Source organism: Poecilia reticulata, linkage group LG16 (genome assembly GCF_000633615.1).
Source record: "Poecilia reticulata strain Guanapo linkage group LG16, Guppy_female_1.0+MT, whole genome shotgun sequence".
Classification (NCBI taxonomy): Eukaryota; Metazoa; Chordata; class Actinopteri; order Cyprinodontiformes; family Poeciliidae; genus Poecilia; species Poecilia reticulata.
Window position 1 is genome coordinate 26,141,759 of NC_024346.1, and position 7,846 is coordinate 26,149,604.

Here is a 7,846-nt window from a genome sequence, read left to right on the forward strand (position 1 = left end):
GCCAGGTGGCTGCATATACAGTGAGAAAGAGGAAGTAGCAAAGTAAAAACTGGAATATTGGATGGATTTTCTTGTTGTTGCTTCAAGGCAGCTGTATAAATCTGGGATCACTCTGGATGCCACATCATCTGAGTAATCACATCCACCACTGGCATGGATCTTATGCCAAAAAGATCCATGACCAGGAGTCGTTTTAAATTTTCAGTATGCTTCGCGGAAGTATGCACGGCCTTTGAACTGGTTTCCCCGTCTCATCACACGCCAGCCACAAACTTCTTGCTGTATTCATGGACATTTTCAAATCATTGTATGGCTGTGAAAAAAACAAAAAAGGGATATGTTTTTTGGCAAATTCACTTTACCAAAAAAAAAAAAACAGCAGGATGTAAAACTTCAAGTGGTGTAGAGCAGAAAAAGGGGAAGAAAAGTTTAAACATCAGCAACAAAAAAGTGAACTTTGACTCCCTGTTTTTTTCCTTAGCAAATCTTAACTACTTCTCTTCTGTGTTTTGATTGTAAAGAATAATAGGAAATGCAGCCTTTGATTGACAATATCGCTTGAATAAATCTATGGATTACAAAATATCACATAAGCTGCTCTTAATAAAACTAATGTGTATGTCACTGAGTAAAATTAAATTGCAGTAAAGTTACAACCGGATTGGTGGTGTTCATTTGCTTCCATCCCCTCTGAGTCATTAAATTTTGCTGCAATTACAGCTTTAAGTGTTTTGGGGTCCGTCCGTCCGTCCGTCCGTAATTTTTCTTTTTTTATCATCCCTTTTTGCAAAATGGCTCAAGCTGAGTCAGACCTGATGCAAAGTGTCTGTTAGAATCACTTTTTTTCCCCAAGTTGTGCCACAGATTCTTAATTGGATTTATGTCTGAACTTTGACTGGGTCATTCGAGCACATGAACATTCTTTGATCTAAACCACTAATTTGCAGCTTTGGCCGGTTATGTTCAAGGTCTTTGTCTTGCAGGAGTATGAACCGTTTACATTCTTGTGAGAGTTTTTCAATTTCTTTTTGTTGTCCAAAACCACATTACTTTCCTTCTACAAGAAATCAAAAACCCCCTTATCCTGCCTTTTCATGCGCCGTTATGTGCATTCCAAAGTGATACCATCCCCTCTCGTGCCCACCTCCCGTATCCCCTCCCTCCGCCTTCCATGCAAATTAGAACTTCACACACGTTGCAGCAAGCTGCTGGGCGCTCTGTGATTTCACACGACCAATTAAGGCCCTCTTGGCAGTTGTGTGAACAGTTTCATTAGAGGAGATAATATTGCAAAGTGAAATGATAAGCAATCATTATGATTAATGCGCGGACATTACATTGTTCGTTAATGAGGTGTAAATGATCTCATTATTTTTTGAAAGAGTACAGATTAGATTAAAGTGGAGTGGACAGCGCTTCTCGGTGTTCAGACAAGTTAGTGTTAATTAGGCCCAATCTCCAGGAGCAAATGAGCCGCAACCCTTTGGTAAACAATTAGGCTTCCATAGCCGCAGGCTGGATGGACAAGGATAGGCAAGCGAATGGATAGATGCTTTAAGATATGAATGTTGAGACAGCGTCAAGATCTAAATCAGATTTATTGTTGGATGGTCAACAAAGAAGGGGGTGATGGGCTAAACGGGGAGCAAAACACTATAGCAAATATTTAAGGCAAGTGTTGACTATTTCTTATTGTTAGTTTATCATTTCCAGAATGTAGTTTTTTTTTCTATTGTCCTTAAAAATGTAGAAACCAGGACATCGACACATACAGTAGTTATGGATTATAGTTTTATAATTGAATTCTCCTGGAGGCAGTGGTGATAATTGAATGAATGGCGCGCTGGGCGAACGCCTCCTTCTGTCCTTCTGCCGCACCAACAACCAATGAAAACGCAGGAAGTTATGCGGCAGAGGTCACATGCAGTTAATATCCACATAAAATGAGACAGCCTTCCAGAAAACTTGCTAAGAGATTCGTCTGACGATATTTTATTTGGTGCTTGTGCCTCTCCTACTCCAATGCCACTCTGGGCAAGTGCCTTAATGAACAACCTCAAAAACCACCAGTGGTTGGCGGTTAACGCAAATCGCAGAATGGGAGTTTTTGTTTCTTTGTGCGTAAAGACAATACCGCTCGTTTGTTGAACCAGTTATTCAAAACGCAACGTGAATGATTAAAACATGGGAAACTTTCTTTAACGCTTAATTTATTAATGGTCGACTTCATCAGACATCTAACAGCAACTCAAAATGATTGATTCTGTAACACTAACAAGTCACATTATGGCGATCACAAGCTGTTTCGTAAGAGTTAAAAGCGATCAAATCTACAATCAATGAATATAGTGTGGCTTCAAAATAAAATTAATGTATGAATCAGAACTGGTTACTTCTCTCTAGTATTTACCCAAATTCCTTAACTATCAAATGAACTGACATGGAATAGTAGGTGAACGGAAGAGTGAAGGAAGGAAATGGCGACACATGGGCACTGAATGGGGGAACGAAGTGGGGCAAATGAACCTGAAGCTACTGTAGGATTACTTTATTTAAACAGTGGAAAACGGGCAGACGTAGACATTGTGGAATATTTTGGTTAAGTACGTGGGCTGCAGTTTTTGGGATTTCTAAAGCTGCATTCAAGGTAAAAGGAAAAAGAAAAATCTTTTTTCAAGTTTTACTTTACTTTTGACAACAAATTAGGGACAAAAAAACCAGGACTTTTGTTTCATGAAGCTATTATTCATTCAATTAATGTCACTCCAACTGTGTTTTTTGTGTTTCTAATAATTCATTTATTTAATTATGTTTTGGTAGAAAGTAAGCAAAAAAAAAAAAATCAAAAATCAAACAATACACAAAGAAACTGAAACAAAGGTTTCAGTTTCTTTCTTGTTTTGGCTTCAAGGCGGCTGAAGCCAGAATTGGGATTTTTGTTGCGTTTGAATGAAATCAGATGTGGTTCTTTTTCATTGTTAAAGACACAATGGCAACATAACACTTTGTGTAAAGTGGAAAATAGGAAGTTCTTAAACCAACAAATATCAAAAATCTCTTCTACCTCCCCATTAAATCTCTTCACAAAACCAGATGTTCCATCTGATGAGTGGAGCTCCTGTACATTGTGTCAACACACCACTAGACCGTCCGCAGTGGGAAATGTCCGACGCTGAGCTGCATTGATTTATTTATTTTTTCCTCACATCTCGTCTTTGCCGAACAGATATTCTCAGATTATGACAAGAAAAGTGACGCCGTAATCCTCCGCCGCCACAGGAGTTATGTTTTAGAGACGCGAGGCCCTTATCAGTGATTGATAACGCCTAAATCAAAAACATATACAAGCATTAGGAGAGTCAATATTTTGCCGGCGACTGAAGGTGACCCCCGGTTCCTGTGTTTGCAGTTTGCGCGCGGAGGGCTTTGATGGTAAATTTGTAAGGGTGGTTATGTGTGGAGGCTATTATGGATTTGCTATCTTGGCCTGAAGTGTTTGGAGCTGATTATGTGATTAAATCAATAATAATTTCTGTTTGGGCTCCTTTGCTCCTCTGCTTCATCTTCTTTTTCCTGTGTAGTTGAGTGGAACGGTGGGCGGGGAGCAGCGCACACAAGTAGAAATGCAGCGCGAGGAACGCTCTCACACACACACACACACACACACACGCAAACACACACGAGCTGCCATATGCTGCGAAAAGACAGAACAACTGCATCCCAGATGGCACAGTGGGCATGTTGGTGGGTCCAGAAATTTTGAGAGAAGAAACATTTTTAACACTTGGAAACACTTAATTGAAGGAGCGATTAAAAATCTATAGTCTTTCATACCCCGTAAACCTTTACACATTGTTCTCATATTCCAACCACAAACTTGTACATGTTTCACAGGGTTTTTTTTTTTTTAAAGAGCAACAAAGTAGAGCATTTTTTTAAAGATAAAACTCTCTTTCATCAGCAATAAAGCTAAATATATCTGGAGTTATGTCACAACCAGCTTTGCACGTCAACAGGCCTACATTTTTGTCTATTTTTTTTCTTTACAAAACACTTCGAACTCCGTCGGATTGGATGGAAACCTTTTGCGAATGTAATATGTCAGATAACTTTATTGGCTCTCAGCTGAGTTTAGCCCTGGACTTTGACTGGGCCATCCTAACATTCGAATTAGCTTTGATCTAATCACTTTGTTGTAACTCTTTGTAGGTTTTAGGCCTGTTCTCATGGAACTTACCCCGTTGGCCCTGCAGAAAAAAATAAAATAAAAATCATTCCCCCAGCATGATGATGCCACCACCATGTTTGACAATGCTTATGGATTGTTCGGGGTGTTATTTATTTTTTAAGCATTTTTGATGTACCATTGCACCCTCCTCCACATGTTTGTCTCCAAATGGAATTTTTTACAGCTTTCTTTTAGTGTTGCCTGTTTTCATTGAGGCCAGGTTATGGAGTGTGTCGCTGATAGTCGTCATGAGGCTCTTGGCTCCTTCTCTTATTGGTCTCTTTGCTCTGTCTACCTATTTACTTGCTTAACATTGCCTAGATTTTTTTCTCTCTAATTTTAAGATGATGGATTTGAAAAGAGCTTGTAGCATTGTTTCGTAACTTAACTGCTTTAAATTTCTCCACAACCTTCTCTCTGACCTTTCGTTCATCTACATCTGTAGTGTTCTCTAACAAGCAGATTCTTACTTGTATTAAGAAAAAATCTACTATTAAAACTTTTCTGAAGGTAATTGATTACTGTGCATTAATTGTACTCCTTACACTGCCTCCCTGTTGCTCAGAGAATAGTCTTTAAAATACTTGTGCTTGTTTATAAGTCGCTGAACGGTTTAGCACCAAAAGATCTGCTGTTGTTGCATCAACTTTCTAGACCAATCACATCTCCTGGTTTTAAAACCAAACATGGAGAAGCAGCTTCTTTGCAACTCAGGTCTGGAACGAACTTCCAGAAAACTGCAAAACAGCCGAAACATTGAGCTCCTTTAAATCAAGGCTATGAGCCCACCTGTTTAGAATTGATTTTGATGCATAATAACAGGATCATTAATCAATATGTCTGATGTGCATTAACTTGATGATTTTGATGATGGTATTTGACAAAATTCAATGTTCTCTTTATTCCATACTTGGCTACTGCATTATGTTTTTATGATGTAAAGCACTTGTTACGTGATTCAACTTGAAACTTTAGTTATTTAGATGTTTTTTTTAAAAAAGTGACACTAAATTCATGGCTCACGTTTTTGCATAAAAAAAAAAACACAGAACAAAAGTTCAAGCGGTATAAATATTACTACTCCTCCCATTCGTAACACTGTGGCTGTGAATCAGTGCAAATCAGTTCTACAAACTGGAGATAAAGATAAACTCAGTCCGGATTTCAAAATAAAACATAAAAATACCTCGGCGGTAGAAATCTGACCTCACCCAGTGATCCAGAACATCAGAGAGGCTCGCCGTGCGACGCCCCGACACCTCCGCTGTTCCCGTCTCCGTTGCTTCTTCGTTTACACCTCACATGCCCCGGCTCGGCGACTCGTGCCAGCCACTCCTTAACAACCACAAGTCGCTCCACTGTTTGCCCCGTGCCAGGTTTGTTGTTATGTCTAGACGACAGGAAATGCAACATTACATTTGTTTACAACCAGCAGGAACTAGAACAAGAAGCCGTTACGTGATTAAAGAGCGCTACCCAGAGAGAGTGTAGGGGTGTGTATGTGTGTGTGGGGCTCCAACCTCCATGGGTTTGGCAACGACCAAACGGGTTTCAGGAGAACCCCGAGCCAGAGCGAGACAGCGCCGTGATCCGTAAGGTGAAACATTAATGTTTGGAAGAAAAGTTATTGATGAGTTATTGAGCGGCAGAGCCAAAATGTGAGACTTCTTTCCGTGTTTTTTGTAAAAAATTTTTATCTACTTTATTGAAGCTCGTGTTGCTGTGAGCATGCGACTATTAATAATGGGCACTTGTTGTGGCTGTGGCTGCATATGTGTGTGATTTTGTGTGGCTGAGTTAACTTTCAATCCCTCAGCACCCTCTTAAATCTATATCCAATAAAAATCAGCACCGGCTTGAAAAACAAAACCCAGGGAAACATCTGTAAAACATCGATTTCGCAGATTGCAAACCAACTGCATGGCTAATGAGAAAAGAAATCATTTTTGATTAATTAACCTAAAATTGGAGGATCTAAGCTGCCACTGGGGAGATGACAAGTGCTGCAGGCCTGAGAACACAAAGTGGGGGTGGAGGGGGGAGGCGTAGGGAGGCGGGGGTCGGTACAGTGGAGCTGCTTTTTCAGCCCCTCGTCACTACAGTGAGGGAAGGAGGCATGGCTCCCATTACTGGGCCAAATTTACCAAGAGCCTCTCTGTGGTGATCAAATAAGAGTCAAATATTTTCCACTCGATGATGATTGTGCGCATTTTATTCATGAGGGGAAACATGTCGGTTAGCTTTAGCCCGACTGGAATTTACAGCTTTTTTACAGTATTTTAGTCAAGTTAGCTTAGGAATGGCTTCACACAGACCACACCGGCAAGCTCGCGCAGAGGCCTATCCTTCGACTTCTGCGGCCACCGTGCAGCGGGGACGTGTTTGTGGGGTTTCTTCTTTTTTTTTTTCTTTTTTTTTTGCACTTGGAGAACGTATGCCTGACGTTTTCCTGAAACGGAGGACGTTCCAGTTGTTCGGAAAACTCGAATGGGACCGGTGCCACTTTGGGATACGTTTGGCGTGCAATTCAGAAACAGTCTGGGCTGAAAAACATGATTGTTATAAAATTAAGCACGTCTGGGCATGTTAATCATGAGCTAATGTGTCACTTGGATAATTCAACACCCTGTAAAGACCTCACTTTATTTAGTTTTTAATCTTCCTGAAACGGTGAAATTATGAATGTTGATTTGTAATTTATGAGGAAGAAGACAATCTTCTACAGAAAACTGTCTACAGGCTACAAGTTTTAGAGAAAAAAAATGATATATTTCAAGAATATTGATAAATTCATTAACTAAATATCACAACTTTTGGGATGGATTTAAATATCCGACAGATGCAATAAATTTGAGAAAAAATTATAGTTTTCAAAAAAAATATTCATACCTTTAAATATGTGGAGTTGTTTTTTGTTTTTGTTTGTTTGTTTTGTTTTTTCAGTTAAATTGTCTTTTATTGCTGGAAAGGATGCACTTTAAGTCTAGTTAGGCTGTCAGAAAACGAAAAACTCCTGGCAAAACTCTGCATTGCAGAAATAAGCCCCATTTTTTTTTTATATTCAGCCTTTTCTTATTTTTGTTGGTATTTAAAAATAAAACATTTTATTATGTTGTCAGCCTGAGGAATTGTAGTTTTTAAAATGGTTTAGCATCTAAAACAGGGATTTTGATATGCAGCTAAAACCTAGCATCAATAAAATGAATCTAAATGAATTTTGCAGATACCCCCAAAAATATTAAACGCTAAAACCTTTTCCAGGAACCAAAATGTCAAGGGATTCCACACATTCCTTACAAATAAAATCAACAATAAAACACATTTGCAACATTTTGTCAGCATTTCCTAAAATAATTGAAGAATTGAAGACTGGTTAAATTGTGGTAATTAGTATGTTTTCCTCATGAAAATACTACCTGGAGCAATTCTTCTGAAATAGTTTAATCCATTTAATTGTTGCATCCCAGTTTGTTGCCTGTATTTTGCTCGTACCACTGCTCTCTAGCTAAACTTTCACCAACTTTCACTTTCAGAAAATCAGAAATGTATTTCTTGCAGACTTTTTTCTAATTGACCCAGTGGACTGGTTTACAATGCAGTTAAAGATCAATATATATA

At 39.0% G+C, this 7,846-nt stretch overlaps 1 long non-coding RNA gene across 4 annotated transcripts in view; it reads right to left on the minus strand.

Annotated features, from left to right (window-relative positions):
• The window catches only part of LOC103478270 (uncharacterized), a 70,331-nt gene that overhangs the window by 29,994 nt on the left and 32,491 nt on the right, over positions 1-7,846 (minus strand). For 2 of the 4 annotated variants that reach the window (XR_535771.2, XR_535768.2), the window contains exon 2: positions 5,440-5,618. This is a non-coding gene — a long non-coding RNA (uncharacterized LOC103478270). Of the gene's footprint in view, positions 1-5,414; positions 5,619-7,846 lie in introns of all 4 variants that reach the window. The other 2 variants (XR_535770.2, XR_535769.2) reach the window with 2 other exon arrangements.